Genomic DNA, 16,539 nt, shown 5'->3' with positions numbered 1-16,539 from the left:
TAAGCACCAGATTAATGCATCTCAATGGCCACGTATTTGGTCTTGGAGAATTAAAGGTACGATGTCAGCATTTATTAGGCAAACATGGTTTTTCTTGTTGCATAGAGCATTCTGGACCCCTACTAGATTACAAAAATTAGATTGCTCTAAGTCTAATAGGTGCTGGCATTATAAAATTGAAATTGGAACTTTAGATCATCTTTTATTTTATTGTCCATGTATTCAGGCATTTTGGTTATCAATCTGGGATCAAGTTAACCTTTTAATGGAAAATCATGTGGCATTGTCATATGATACAGTTCTATTTGGAATGTGTATGAGATCTAAAAGCCAAATATCTGCAGCAAATAATAAGCTTCTGATGATCCTTACAGGTGTGGGGATACAACAAATAACATTTAATTGGAAGAATTGTTCTAGACTAAATTACAGCTTCTGGTGGAACTCAGTGTGTCATCAGTACAAAATGGAAAGGTTAATTGCAGTACAAAATGGTTATTGTTCAGAAGCTACAGAGGCATTCTGCACATTGCATGTGCCCCGTGTAGCTTCTGCAGTTGTTACTGCTGAAGGGCACACAAAATGGAGAGGGAACAAGAAGGCTCAATTGTCTTTCTTGTCAGCTGTCACATACCCCCTAAAGCAGGGGTGTCAATGAATATGCATGAGATCTATTTGCATGCACTGCTTTCATTATATGCTAATAGATCTCATGAATATTCATTGGGGAAATCCTGAAAACCTGACTGGATTGCGGCCCTCGAGGAGGGACTTTGACACCCCTGCCTTAAAGGTATCTCACATTATACCCTTTGGGGTACACGTACCACTTGTTGGGAACCACTGCTTTATCTAACAAGAGTTTTCTACAGACTGCAGGTCACTGATTACACAAACCCATCTATCTCTCCTTTAGAGTTGTTCTCCCCATAATTAAAGTCAAATAAGTGGAACTGTAGTTGTAGTGAGGGGTTTTTCATTTTTCAGAAAACCTTGGAAGATTCTGCCTGTTCACCGAAGAGCGTCATTATGTAAGATATATAATAAGTTGATTTATAGAAATAAGAGGAATTTGAAGCTAATATTGATCTCTAGTCTTAGATGTAAAAGTCTTTAGTGTAATGGTTTTAAATATATGATGATGGATTAATCATATTATTAAAATATATTATTTATAGGGTGATATAATTGGTTGTGTAGATATACTAATTTATGATATTAATTAAAATGTTCCTAAAAAGCATTCAAAGTCATTAAATTGAGAATATTGTATAATTTTGTGAATTAGATTAAGTTCTATGAATAATTATCATATCTAATAAGTATTTCATATGTGACTTATTTTTGAATATTGTTTTAAAGAGGGTCTATAGAGAGTTTATCATTGCCTGATCTAATATGTGTGTCACTAAATTAACACTATTAATAAAGAGTTGGGGAGGGTGGGTGGGAGGAAGGGTAGAGAAGAAAATATTAGGGATAGGAGAATTTTATGTGCAAAATTTTAAAGTAATGGAAATGGTGTCTGTTCATTTTAATTTAATTACATCTGATTACTTAGAAAACAAATTATATAATGGAGGTTAAACTTTTTTCATTAAATGTTAATGGCCTTGACCATCAAATAAAAAAGAAAACAAATGCTTGCCTTTCTGAAACAACAGAATGCAGATCTATATTTCATACAGGAGATGCACCTATCAGTGGTAGAGTCACAAAAATTGGAAGGGCTTTGGGTAAAACAGAGTTGGTAAAAAAGCTGGGGTTGCCATATTAATAAATAAAAAGAATACTGCTAATTTTCAATTGATTGATTCTGATCCCTTAGGAAGGTGGGTACATGTAAGAAAGAGCATGGGAAATAATACCCTGGATCTGGTTAATGCCCCAAATACGAATCAGTGAATTTTTAAAGAAATTACAACAATTATTACTCCCACTGGCTGCTTCTAATTTAGTAGTGGCTAGAGATTTCAATGCTGTTATAGATCCATTAATGGATAAAAAAACAAGTAAAATTATGAAGTCTTTAGGGTTAGATAATTTGATACAATCTTGTGATTTACATAGTAACATAGTAGATGACGGCAGATAAAGACCCGAATGGTCCATCCAGTCTGCCCAACCTGATTCAATTTAAATTTTTTTTTTTTTTCTTCTTAGCTATTTCTGGGCGAGAATCCAAAGCTTTACCCGGTACTGTGCTTGGGTTCCAACTGCCGAAATCTCTGTTAAGACTTACTCCAGCCCATCTACACCCTCCCAGCCATTGAAGCCCTCCCCTGCCCATCCTCCTCCAAACGGCCATACATAGACGCAGACCGTAGAAGTCTGCCCAGTAACTGGCCTAGTTTAATCTTTAATATTATTTTCTGATTCTAAATCTTCTGTGTTCATCCCACGCTTCTTTGAATTCAGTCACAGTTTTACTCTCCACCACCTCTCTCGGGAGCGCATTCCAGGCATCCACCACCCTCTCCGTAAAGTAGAATTTCCTAACATTGCCCCTGAATCTACCACCCCTCAACCTGAAATTATGTCCTCTGGTTTTACCATTTTCCTTTCTCTGGAAAAGATTTTGTTCTACGTTAATACCTTTTAAGTATTTGAACGTCTGAATCATATCTCCCCTGTCTCTCCTTTCCTCTAGGGTATACATATTCAGGGCTTCCAGTCTCTCCCCATACATCTTCTGGCGCAAGCCTCCTATCACTTTCGTCGCCCTCCTCTGGACCGCCTCAAGTCTTCTTACGTCTTTCGCCAGATACGGTCTCCAAAACTGAACACAATACTCCAAGTGGGGCCTCACCAATGACCTGTACAGGGGCATCAACACCTTCTTCCTTCTACTGACTACGCCTCTCTTTATACAGCCCAGAATCCTTCTGGCAGCAGCCACTGCCTTGTCACACTGTTTTTTCGCCTTTAGATCTTCGGACACTATCACCCCAAGGTCCCTCTCCCCGTCCGTGCATATCAGCTTCTCTCCTCCCAGCATATACGGTTCCTTCCTATTATTAATCCCCAAATGCATTACTCTGCATTTCTTTGCATTGAATTTTAGTTGCCAGGCATTAGACCATTCCTCTAACTTTTGCAGATCCTTTTTCATATTTTCCACTCCCTCTTCGGTGTCTACTCTGTTACAAATCTTGGTATCATCTGCAAAAAGGCACACTTTTCCTTCTAACTCTTCAGCAATGTCACTTACATACATATTGAACAGGATTGGCCCCAGCACCGAACCCTGAGGGACTCCACAAGTCACCTTTCCTTCCTTCGAGCGACTTCCATTAACCACCACCCTCTGGCGTCTGTCCGACAGCCAGTTTCTGACCCAGTTCACCACTTTGGGTCCTAACTTCAGCCCTTCAAGTTTGTTCAACAGCCTCCTATGAGGAACTGTATCAAAGGCTTTGCTGAAATCCAAGTAAATTACATCTAGCATATGTCCTCGATCCAGCTCTCTGGTCACCCAATCAAAAAATTCAATCAGGTTCGTTTGGCACGATTTACCTTTTGTAAAGCCATGTTGCCTCGGATCCTGTAACCCATTAGATTCAAGGAAATACACTATCCTTTCTTTCAGCAACACTTCCATTATTTTTCCAACAACTGAAGTGAGGCTCACCGGCCTGTAGTTTCCTGCTTCATCCCTGTGACCACTTTTATGAATAGGGACCACATCCGCTCTCCTCCAATCCCCAGGAATCACTCCCGTCTCCAGAGATTTGTTGAACAAGTCTTTAATAGGACTCGCCAGAACCTCTCTGAGCTCCCTTAGTATCCTGGGATGGATCCCGTCTGGTCCCATCGCTTTGTCCACCTTCAGTTTTTCAAGTTGCTCATAAACACCCTCCTCCGTGAACGGCGCGGAATCTACTCCATTTTCTCGTGTAACTTTGCCAGACAATCTCGGTCCTTCTCCAGGATTTTCTTCTGTGAACACAGAACAGAAGTATTTGTTTAGCACATTTGCTTTCTCCTCATCACTCTCCACATATTTGTTCCCAGCATCTTTTAGCCTAGCAATTCCATTTTTTTATCTTCCTCCTTTCACTAATATATCTTTAAAAAATTTTATCTCCCTTTTTTACATTTTTAGCCATTTGTTCTTCCACCTGTGCCTTCGCCAAATGTATCTCTCTCTTGGCTTCTTTCAGTTTCACCCTGTAGTCCTTTCTGCTCTCCTCTTCTTGGGTTTTTTTATATTTCATGAACGCCAACTCTTTCGCCTTTATTTTCTCAGCCACTAGGTTGGAGAACCATATCGGCTTCCTTTTTCTCTTGTTTTTATTGATTTTCTTCACATAAAGGTCCGTAGCCATTTTTATCGCTCCTTTCAGCTTAGACCACTGTCTTTCCACTTCTCTTATGTCCTCCCATCCTAACAGCTCTTTCTTCAGGTACTTTCCCATTGCATTAAAGTCCGTACGTTTGAAATCTAGGACTTTAAGTATCATGAAGCCGCTCTCCCATTTAGCCGTTATATCAAACCAAACCGTTTGATGATCGCTACTACCCAGGTGAGCACCCACTCGAACATTAGAGATACTCTCTCCATTTGTGAGGACCAGATCCAATATCGCTTTTTCCCTTGTGGGTTCCGTCACCATTTGTCTGAGCAGAGCCTCTTGAAAGGCATCCACAATCTCCCTACTTCTTTCCGATTCCGCAGATGGAACATTCCAGTCCGCATCCGGCAGGTTGAAATCTTCCAACAGCAGAACCTCCTCTTTCCTTCCAAACTTTTGGATATCCACAATCAGATCCTTATCAATTTGCTGCGATTGAGTCGGAGGTCTGTAGACTACACCCACGTAGATAGAAGTTCCATCTTCTCTTTTCAGAGCAATCCATATCGCTTCTTCCTCTCCCCAGGTCCCTTGCATTTCGGTCGCTTGGATATTGATCTTTACATAGAGAGCTACTCCTCCACCTTTATGACCATCTCTGTCCTTCCTAAAAAGATATATTTGAAAGATATATGGCGGATACTTCATTTTAATGAACGGGAATTTTCTTTTTGTTCACAAGTTCATAAATCTTTTTCAAGAATAGATTATATTTTTGTTTCAAATCAATTAGTACAAATGATAAAAGCATCCATAGACCCTATCATACTGTCTAATCATGGAGGTGTATGGATTGAGTTTAAGTTTGAAGAGCAAGAGTGTAGTAGGTCTGTTTGGAGATTCGATAATACATTGATTGCGGATTCAAATTTCCTTGAAGAATTTTCAAACACCTCGGAAGAAATTACCATGGAAACATTATGGGATGCATTTAAGGCTACCATGAGAGGTAATATTATCTCATATTCGGCATATATTAGAAAACAACTTAAAAAACAATTTTCTGAGTTGGAAAAAAAAATTAAACATTTGGAAGCTAAATTAGTTGATAAGTGGGACTAAAATACCTTGCAGGCTTTATTAAAAGCAAAGGGTAAATATAATGAGATATCGTCAAAATTTGTAAGGAAAGATTTATTTTCCCAACAAACTTTGTATTATGGAAATTCAAATAAGGTGGGAAGATTATTGGCAAATTATCTTAAAGCGAAGAAAAGAAGAACAAAACTTATTGCTATAAAGGATGAGAAACGAGTGACACGTACTCAAATTGGAAGCATTTTTAAGTCAATTTCTAAATTTTTATAAAGACCTATATTCTTCCAAGCTTTATGAAAATAGAGAAATAGATGGTATAGAATTTTTGAATCTGTTTGAAGGACCGAAAGTTCCTGAGCATATTAAAAGAAGTTTAGAGGAGCCTATATCATTAAAAGAATTAGAAACAGCATTGAAATCTCTTAGAGTTGGATCCGCTCCAGGTGGGGATGGTTTCACAGTAGAATTTTATAAATCATTTCAAATTACCCTATTACCTCATTTATTGAAATTATATCAGGCTCAACTAAATTAGGGTTGCATTACAGGTACTATGGCGGAATCATTGACTATAGCAAGCCAAACAAAGATCACACATTGGTTTCAAATTACAGGCCTATATCATTAATTAATGTAGATGGAAAACTTTTGGCTAAGATTTTGGCTTTACGTTTAGTCAAGGCTCTCCCTTTTATTATTGATATGCACCAAACTGGATTCGTTGCTGGATGACATTCATCTAATAACACAAGATTGGCTTTTCATATGTTAAATTTAACAAAAGCCATGAAAGATCCGGCTTTTTCTATATCCTGGGATGCAGAGAAAGCCTTTGACTGGGTGAAATGGACCTTCATGTATCAAGCTATGGAATGGTTTGGAATAGGTTCAAGATTTATACAAATGATTCAAATGTTGTATAGCTCCCCTGTTGCAAAACTATATATTAATAATAATTTTTCAGAATGTTTTAATTTGCAGAGGGGAGTTAGACAAGGTTGTCCCCTATCTCCTTTGCTTTTTAATATTGTTTTGGAACCCTTGTTATTAGCTATTCAGCAAGTTAAGGACATACAGGGTATTCCTTATTCAGACCGGGAATACAAAGTCTCTGCATATGCAGATGATATTTTGCTTCATTTGAGAAATCCAGAAACAACCATTCCATGCTTACTTGATTTGATTGAGAAATTTGGAAAATTTTCAGGGTATAAGATAAATTGGAGTAAATCTGAAGTACTTCCACTAAATGTGTATTGTACAAAAGACTTGTTTGATTCATTTTCTTTTGTATGGAAGGAAGGTGGGTTAAAATATTTGGATAAAAAACATGCTGGAAGACACAATGAAAGAGAATGAAAATTTTTTATTGCAGAAGGTAACAGAAATGTGCGAGCAATGGAATCCATTACATCCAGGGATCTCAAAGTCCTTCCTTGAGGGCCGCAATCCAGTCGGGTTTTCAGGATTTCCCCAATGAATATGCATTGAAACAGTGCATGCACACAGATCTCATGCATATTCATTGGGGAAATCTTGAAAACCCGACTGGATTGCGGCCCTCAAGAAGGGACTTTGAGACCCCTGATTACATCTGTCTTGGTGGGGGAGAGTTCAAACTATTAAAATGATGATATTGCCTGTGGTATGTTATCAAATGGGAATGTTACCAGTTTTTTAAGGGGTCCTTTTATAAAAAGTTAAACAGTATTCTTACAAAATTTGTTTGGCTGGGCAAAACTCCTAGAATTGCTTTATTATCTCTACAATAATCAATTGTGGAGGGTGGGGTAAATTTTCCCAATTTCTATAGGCATCATCAAGCCTATATTTTGCGACAGGGTATATATTAGGTCCTCCCAGAGCTCACTGATAATACTCCAGATTGGTTGTGGTTGGAATGGCGACTCATGTTCCTTTTGAGACTATGTCATGTTCTTAGTATTAAAATGTCTAGGTTATATAAAGAAAACAGAATATTTATGGATACATGGAAAACTCTCCGGTATGTTAGTAATTTAACACCTATTCCAATCTATAAATCAACTAATCAAACTATATGGTTAAACTCCAAGATTCAAATTGGCGGATTTAAGGTCATCTGGAAGCATTGGATGATTGCAGGTATACGAATTTTGGGCGATGTTATTTCAAATGGTAAACTGCTTGACTTTTCACAGTTGCAACATAAATATGGTCTTAATAAATAATAGGATTCAGGGCTTAGGATTGGAGGAGAGTTGGTTGAGAAATTTGGAACAGAAAAGATTACTCGAAATTTTCTTGCGGAAGGTTACTGAATGGGAGGAATGGGATGGGGATTCAAGGTGTGACATGAAAATGGGGAGGCAAGTAGCCCCTAGGAAGTGGTCAGACCAAGGGACTTGTTCCCAACGATGTCATCAATTGAAGTTTTGAAGGCAGTAAGGTTGAGGAAAGTGGTGAAGTCTAATGTATGTCTTTTTTCGTGGGTTGGAGAAGAGGTAGGTGAGGGGAAACCTAGAGAGGTAAGGAAGTTGTTAAATTCGATCGTGTCCTTGCTATTGGTGTCATCAAGGTGGAGATTCATTCTTTCCTCTATTTACCGATGTAAAAGTGGATTCGACAACACTGTAACCACCCGCCTCTGTCTCAAAGCCACACCTCCATTTCCTTTGATGCATCGTTTTAACATCCAATCCTCTTCTCTTTCCTGTAATCCTCATTGGTTGAGCAGCAGATATCCTTTTACCACACCTATATTGACGGTCTCAGTTAATAATTATAAGAATACTTTCTTTACATGTTCTCAGGATGACTATTCAAAGCTGGACACATGCAAACCAATTTGCAATTCAGTTCAGCTAAGAAGAATGAAAAGAAGACTGAAGACTCATGTATTCCATATTCTATTTATGTATGTCATCGATGACATCAGCAAGTATATGCAGTTCCAGTTCTATTCTCGTGGCAGCATCACATCATTACTTTTAAAAGTAAGTAAAGATTCCAAGAATCTAAACAGTCATCTTGTACTAAAACTCCATTTATAATTTAAAATATCAATTTCAATGGCTGAAAAAACAAACAAACATTAAACCACAACCATCAAAATAAAATTCCAAGACGTATTTAACTTAGGAAGTCATTGGTTGCTCACACTGCTCTAAAAATTCCTGTAATTTGTTATGATCAGTAAAATTTTGAGTTTTATTTGCCAGAATTACTCTCATTACCGCGGGATAAAGAAGCCCATATCTTGCCCCCAGTGCTCTCAGTTGTGGCCTTAGATCTAATAATTGCTTTTGTTTTAGCGTTGTTTGAGCGTTGGCAAAATCAGGCATAATATGTATCCTTGTGTCCTGGCATCTCAGATTTTTATTTTCCTTGGCAAGTTGGCATATTTCCACCACATGCTGATATCGCAATAGTTTGAAAATCAAAGTCCTTGGACCTTTTTGCGAGTGTGTTCTTTGTCCAGGTATCCTGTGTGCTCTCTCAATCTCAAGAGGCACTTTAGATTTTAAGGGTAAAACTTTAGGAAGGAATTGTTCAAGAAAAGTTATAGGATCATTTTTTTCAACTCCTTCAGGCATCCCAATAATGCGCAAATTGTTCCTCCTCTCGCGGTTCAAACATTCTTCCAAGTCTCTTTTTACTATTTCCAATTCCTTCCAAGCTTTTTTATTTTGCATTACCTCCATGTGCACTTCCTCTGATTTTTCTTCTAAATGAGTTATTTTACTATTCACCAAATCTACTCTCTTAGTGAGAATGGCCACATCCTCAATTGCCTTTTTCAATTCCCTCTTTATCTCCAAAACGATGTCTTTAATCTGCCTAAGTTCCACCATCACATCAGGATCTTCCTCTGCAGGTAACGGAACTTTTGATGGAGTCCCTGGTTCCGGCTTTGATCTTTTATTACTGCTCGTACCGGATTCTCCAGCTCCTGAATCGCTTTTATTTTGCTTACCCGATGCCATTGTTAAATGTTCCCTAGTATTTTTTACCAATTTAAAGATATTTGGAGCTGATTTGTATAAATAAGAGCTTGTTTAACACGGAGCCCGTCTATCACCCGACCATTTGCCTGCGTGTCCAAACCACGCCCCCTTGATTAAAATATTTGTGGGCAGGGTGGGAGGGGTGGGTATAAATGTATGTTTTTAAGATGATGTTAAAAGAAATACAAGTGACGTTTACAAGGTTTAAATTATGTAATATTGTGTTCTTGATGTAAGATTACATTACACTAGTCTTTAAGCCCGTTAGATTAACGGGTGCTAGAACATATGTGTGTGTGTCTGTCTTTTTTTCTCTCTCTCTCCTTAGCCGCTTTCTTTCTTTCTGCCTTTCTTTTTCCTTGGCTGTCCATCACCACCCCTTGCCTGCTCCCCCTGTCCATTTTCCCTTCCTTTTACCTCCACTGTGTCCACCACCACCCCTTCACTGCTCTCCTTATGCAGCAGCAGCCCTTCTCCCTTTGTTTTACCTCCCCCCTGTCCAGCAGCACCTCTTTCCTTCTCCCCCTGTCCAACATTAGTCCTCCGTTGTTTTTTCTTCACCTCCCCTGTCCATCAGCATCTCTTTCCTTCTCCCCCTGTCCAGCAGTAGGCATCCCTTCCTTTTTTATCCTCCCTCCTCCTTCTTATCCCTATTATACTCTTAACTTGCTCTGCCCCTGATCAGAGATTCCCGACAGCTGCCCAGTTGCACCCATTGGAAAAGTTCCCACTGCCGCATCCCGCACCCCTCCTGACGCGGCTCCCGCTGTCCTTTCTGTCTGTCTCTGTCCCTGGCCCCCTTTGCCTGTCTGTCTTTCTGTGTATCTCCCTGACCCTGTGTCTTTCTTCTTTCCTTTCTGTCTCCCTTCCTCCCTCTGTCTGTCTGTCCAAAGCAGCATTCCATCCCCCTCCCCCCACACCAGTTCCCTGTGCACCTGCCCCTGTGTCTTTCTTATTTTCTTTGTGTTTCCCTTCCTCTCTCTGTCTGTCCAGCATTCTATCCCCCTCCCCCCACACCAGTTCCCTGTGCCTTTCTTATTTTCTTTGTGTTTCCCTTCCTCTCTCTGCCTATCCAAAGCAGCATTCCATCCCCCTCCATTTCCCTCCCCCCACACCAGTTCCCTGAGCACCTGCCCCTGTGTATTTCTTATATTCTTTGTGTTTCCCTTCCTCTCTCTGTTTGTCTGTCCGTCCAAAGCAGCATTCCCTTCCCCTCCATTTCCCTCCCCCCCCCCACCAGTTCCCTGTGCAGCAGCATTAGCGTTTCCTCTACCCGCCCCTGTCCCTTCCCCTTCCCGCGGGCCGGACTACAAAGGTGGTGATTCCAGCAGCGCTTTTATCAGTCTCCACACGCTGCTTCGGGCCCTTCTGCCCTGATTTACTCTGGCACGTCCCTGATGACATCATCAGAGACGCGGCAGAGCAAATCAGGGCAGAAGGGCCCGAAGCAGCGTGTGGAGACTGATGTACACGCTGCTTGAATCGCCATTCGGACCCGCGGGAAGAGAAGGGGGTGGGCGGCAAAGGAGAAACGGAGATCGGCGGCGGCGACAGGAGAAACGGAGAACGTCGTCTGGCTGCGGTCCGGCTTGTGGAGGCGATCGGGTGGTGACGTATTCGCGCGCATGCGCACTCCTTCGGCCACAGACCTACAGCGCACGGAACACGAAAATAGGACTGCGCATGCGCGAGTTAGCCTTTTATTATATAGGATTACATTAGTGAGTTCTATTCCACCATTACCTTGCGGTTCAAGGTAGATTACATCCAAACTAAAACAAGAATTACATTCAAAATTTGAAGGAATAGAATAAGCGATGACATAAAATTTTTAAGGTAATAAAACGTTGGGTAAAGAGTTACCAACGGGAAGTAGAGGTCTTTAGGAGATAAGAATAGGGTGAATTATGGGGTTTTAGATAACGTTTGGTAGATAGAAGAATATTAGAGAGTACTAAGGGTATAGAGAGTGTTGGATGTTGGGTTGGGATTGGTCGTGCTGGATAGGTTTTATGTGTTTTTTGAAGAGTATGGTTTTAATATCTCTCTTGAAGGTTTTGTAGTTGATGATAACAGAGTGGTGATTTGTCTGTCCAGTTTAGCTGCTTTGGAGGCTATTAGGTTGTCATAAAGTTTTTTTCGTTTGACATTTTTGGATGATGGGTGAGAGAATAGTGAGTGGGTTCTTCTGTGTCTGGTTGAGGAGGATTGATTTAGTCGGTTATTCCAGTAGGTATTCTCCGTTGATAGCCTTGTAAAGTAAGCAGTAGAATTTGAAGTGCACTCTCGCTTCTATTGGAAGCCAGTGCGAGTCATGGTATGCCTCTGTGATATGGTCATATTTTTTTGTGACTAGACAAGTCTTAGGGCTGTATTCTGTATTGTCTGCAATTGCTTCATCATGGTCGCGGGACATGATAGGTATAGTATGTTGCAACCCAAAATTCTTTATAGGTATTTTTTTATTTTCTATAGCACTGTAATACCTTAAAGTTTTATCAGTAAAATATTAGTAAAACATATTCTCAGTAAATGTATAGTTACTTCTTCTGTAATAACGGACAGGCTCTATTCCAGCTTCAGTTCAGAATGTATTGGGTGAGCCCCTCTTTTGGTGCTTTTTTATACATCCTTCCTGAGTTATTTCTTGACCTCCTGTTTGGGTAACTGATTATAGTTTGTTTGCTTACAAGTATTTATTTGGTTTGAAAGCTTTCCAGAAGTGGTTAGCATGATTTCTGGCTTGAGGTTTAAAGATAGCTAGACCATGATTGCCAGTCTGACATATATCAGTTCCACACAAGCCTGAAGTTTTACATTAGTATTTTTATTTTCAAGAATTGTACAATAAATATCTTTATTTTTCTAGAAACTGGAGTTGTTTATTATAGGCAATGTTATCTGACAGTTTAAAATGTTTCCACTGACAGTGTGGAGGGAGAGTAGTAACATAAGGGTAAGAATCCGGGAAGCTTCAGCCTCTCCGTGTGATGCTATTGCAAATGAGATTCATATAACCTCCCATGCTGTGAAATCTATAATTTTCTAAAGTTAGAACTAAGTTATTTGATTTGTGCAGTGCCTTATGATCAAGACCTAAGTTTATAAAGAAAAACTGTTCTAGGTGAGGTGATTCTGGGAGATGTGACTGGAAAACAGAATTTTAAAATCTATGTAATCCAATCTTCTAAAAGTGTGAGCTCTAAATTAATAAGTGATAATTTACTCAAATTATAGCTGCAGGTTGCCAATTGGCTACTGTAAATCATACTCTGACTTCATGCTATTGTTTCTTCTGCACTTTGCCTTTTGCCTATCTTTATCCACAATTGATGCCACTGATCACAAGTGAAAGAAGAGGTTTCTATGGCTCATTTCATAAGTGATTAGCAAAAAGAAACCTTATAGCTAATGAAACCCTGGTATATATTCTGGGGAAAATTTTGTATAGGACTCCGGTTTCAGCAGCCGCCTAAGAAGCGGCTGAGAATCGCAGACTGGCATCCTATACAGAATTGTGTCTGCCCTAATGGACAAACACCTAACCCCACCTAACCACACTGATTCTCTAACTGGTGCCCATGTCACAGGCATCAGTTAGAGAATTGTACCTGATCCCTTGCCATCAGCTGATCACGGCAAGGAAATATCCCTGCCGTAATCAGCTGAGTGGCCACAGCAGGGAAACACCCCCCCCCGCCCCCCCGTGAAGTTGGCTGGCAGGAGGGATACCCAGTCCCACCCGCCGCTACCCCCAAATTCCCTGCAAATGTCTTTAACAGGAGGCATGCTAACTCCCTCCCGCCGTCACCCCCGAAACCGCTGACAAATCTCCCAGCTGAAGGGATGCCTACTCCCTCTTTCTGCCATCCCCACCAAACCTTCCCCCACCCGATGACACCTCCCTCCAGAGCCCCCCCCCACCACCACCACCTGTAGACCCATGGCACCCTCCCTAACCGGTAGACCCCTCCTGGCAACCCTCCAACCCTCCCCCCATTCTTTGTAAGGTAAAAGTCCAGCCGGAAAGAGACCCTCCAGCCGGTAGGCCCACCACTCCAAAATGGTGGGCCTTCCCCTTCCTGGTGCATTCTGGGATACACTGAGGAGGGACCTAAAGCTCTAATTAGCCCAGATGCCTAAAGCCCCTCCCATAAGAGGGGCCTTAGGTACCTGGGTCAACCGGAGTCTTAGGCCTCCATTCCAGTGCATTCTGGGATGCAGTGGGTATGGCCTAAGACTCAGATTAGCCAGATAACTAAGGGGAAAGACACCTAGGGCCACTTAACCTTGCCCATGGCCACTTCCTGGTGAAACCACGCCCACACCCAGCCTTGGGTGAGCTTATCCCAACGCGTCTCCCTGCACCTTTGACAGGCGCCTACAGTGTAGGCGGCCTGCCTCTGAGTTTTATTTTTTTTAAACGTGCATCCTGATTGGCTGGTTAGACAGTGGTAGGATGTCTACTGCTGCTTACAATCGGGATGCTGTTTATAGAATTTGTCCATCTGTTTCTGCCATAAAATTATTTTAGGAAATTATACCTCATCTGTTTGACTTCTGAAATGTGCTATGCTACAGAATTCAGTCCTATCAGCATATGAACTACTACTGAAAATGCATGGCATAAATAATTAATATTAATAATTTCTTCTTATTTGGAAGGATGACTTCTAGTGGAAGAGCCAATAGACTACTGCTAAGGGTCATCAGCAACACTATGAACCTGGAACAGTTTTGGGATAAGAATGGAAGGGGACTGCACTTACCCTGAACCATTAGAATACCAGGGAAACCCCAGCTAGGTGCCAAGGGTTGGTTTGGGGCTTGTGCTCAGGGGTAGGGTTTTTTGACTTGGGGGAGAGGATCAGACCAGGAAGAGAAGATGTTGTAATAGGTGAGGGAAGATGACAGGGGGGTTGCGGCTTGTGGAGGAGGGGGGAGTTTGGACCGGGAGGGTAGCTGGTGGTGATGCACCCCTGGGGCATTTTTTGTCACATTGTCCATTGTTACCAGACTGCCAATAGTACTGTTACCATCTTACCTATTGAAACCTTGCAAGCAGAAGTGCTGAACACCTAAACTGTGTTGCTAGTATGAATGCTTCACCTCTGGGTTCAATATGCAGTCAGCTGCATGGTTAATTTCATCAATATGTATGCCCCCATAGATGGAACTGGGTTAGCTTTCTTTATACCATTTGGTGGCCTGTTGGGGATCCTTGATTCCAATGAGGAGGTGATGTTTGGGGGTGACTTTAATTGCACTGTTTGGCTCACAACCAGTTTGAACAAGAAACCCACCCTTGTTAAACATCTTGAGGGGGGCTGTTTGCCTTTATTCTTTGATCAATGTCTTGCTTCACCTCTTTTCAAGTGAGACAGGGGCATATCCTGCTGCCAGGTTGACCAGTAGTTTTTCAGCCACTTGTTAATGCTGCAGGTCCTGTCAATTAACAGGGACCTCAGTTTCTTGCTAATATCAGATGGACTGGTAATAAGTGATTGACAATGAATCTGTAATAGCTATGTACTAGAGAATGACACGGGGAGCGATCCCCGCAGGCAGCTGCGGCGTGGCTGCGGTTTGGCTGCGGGTTATGGAGACTCCAAAGCCAAATCGCCGCAGACACGGGGACAAAAGTTTTCACCGCCCGCAAAAACGGTGAAAAGATTTGTCCCCGCAGGCCAATGTACCCCCTTCTAGGAACCACTATTTACCTGTGTTTCACCGTGTTCGTGACCGGGTGTTTGATGTCTCCGCCATGTTGTCTGTCTCCTCCAACTCTCGATCCAACTTGCACGTTGCCGCATTGACTCCGCCCCGCCAATAGGAGGGTGCCCAACCCCTCCTGCTGGACCCCCCCCAACGAACCCTCCCACCCCGGAACCCCCTTAGTCTTACTTTCCAAGTTGGACCGGACAGCTCCTCGCTCGTCTGGCCAGCAGGCCTGCCTCCGTCCAAATGAGGCGGGCCCGCCCCTCCCCTCCCCTGCCTAACCCACAGGATCCTAGGGCCTGATTGGCCCAAGCACCTAAGGCCCCTCCTATAGCGGGAGTGGCTTTAGGTGCCAAGACCAATCAGGCCCTAGGATCCTGTGGGTTGGGCAGGGTAGGGGCGGGCCCACCTCATTTGGACGGAGGCAAGCCTGCTGGCCATACGTGTGAGGAGCCGTCCGGTCCAACTTGGAAAGTAAGACTAAGGGGGTTCCGGGGTGGGAGGGTTCGTTGGGGGGGGGCCCAGCAGGAGGGGTTGGGTACCCTCCTATTGGCGATATAGGGGGCCGTTGGGGGGGCCGGCAGGAGGGGTTGGGCACCCTCCTACCAGTGATCATAGGGGGGCTGTTGGGGAGCTGGCAGGAGGGGTTGGATATCCTCCTGCTGCGATCGTCGGGGGGGCTCCAGCAGGAGGGGTTGGGTACCCTCCTGCCGGCGATCTTAGGGGAGGCCATTGGGAGGACCGGCAGGAGGGGTTGGGTACCCTTCTGCTGCGATTGTCGGGAGGGCCGTTGGGGGGGGTCTACAGGAGGGGTTGGGTGCCCTCCTGCCGTGATCGCTGGGGGAGGGGAGACTTGCAGCCGTAGCCACGGTCACTATGCTAATCACGGCAGGGAGATCTTTGCCGCGATTAGGTACAGCGGCCGCGTCTACTTACCATGTAGGCTAACATTGTAAGCATTAAAAGTACATGTCGTGTTTGTTTTTGTATAGTTATTAACTAATATTTAACTAAGTTTTAAAGTTTTAAAGAATGTTTCCTTTATACGTAAATAAAGAAAAGTATTTAAAATCGTACCCGTTTGAGGCTTTTATATATGCAGCGGTGACGGTGACGGGGCGGTGAATGGGGTTGCAGTGGCGGTGACGGGGCGGTGAATGGGGTGGCAGTGGCGGTGACGGGGCGGTGAAGGGAATGGCGGTGACGGGGCGGTGCAGAGGATGGTGAGACGGGGACGGGGCGGTGACGGGGACCAATTTTTTCACCGTGTCATTCTCTACTATGTACTCCATCCTCCCGTTCACTAAGGGCTCCTTTTATAAGGTGTGCTAACGTTTTTAGCACGTGCTAACCACGCGCTAAATGAAAAATACTGACACAAGCTCTAAAACACACCTTAGTAAAAGGAGCCCATGAAAAATACTGACACAAGCTCTAACACA

General features: G+C 42.6%; 1 protein-coding gene across 1 annotated transcript in view; it reads left to right on the top strand.

The window, feature by feature from the left end:
* WDR63 (WD repeat domain 63) overlaps positions 1–16,539 on the top strand; it is a 155,766-nt gene that overhangs the window by 22,890 nt on the left and 116,337 nt on the right. The window lies entirely within an intron of this gene.

This window comes from Geotrypetes seraphini, chromosome 12, assembly GCF_902459505.1.
Source record: "Geotrypetes seraphini chromosome 12, aGeoSer1.1, whole genome shotgun sequence".
NCBI classification, from domain to species: Eukaryota; Metazoa; Chordata; class Amphibia; order Gymnophiona; family Dermophiidae; genus Geotrypetes; species Geotrypetes seraphini.
Note: the sequence above shows the minus strand (reverse complement) of the source record. Positions and strands in the feature narration are given on the sequence as shown.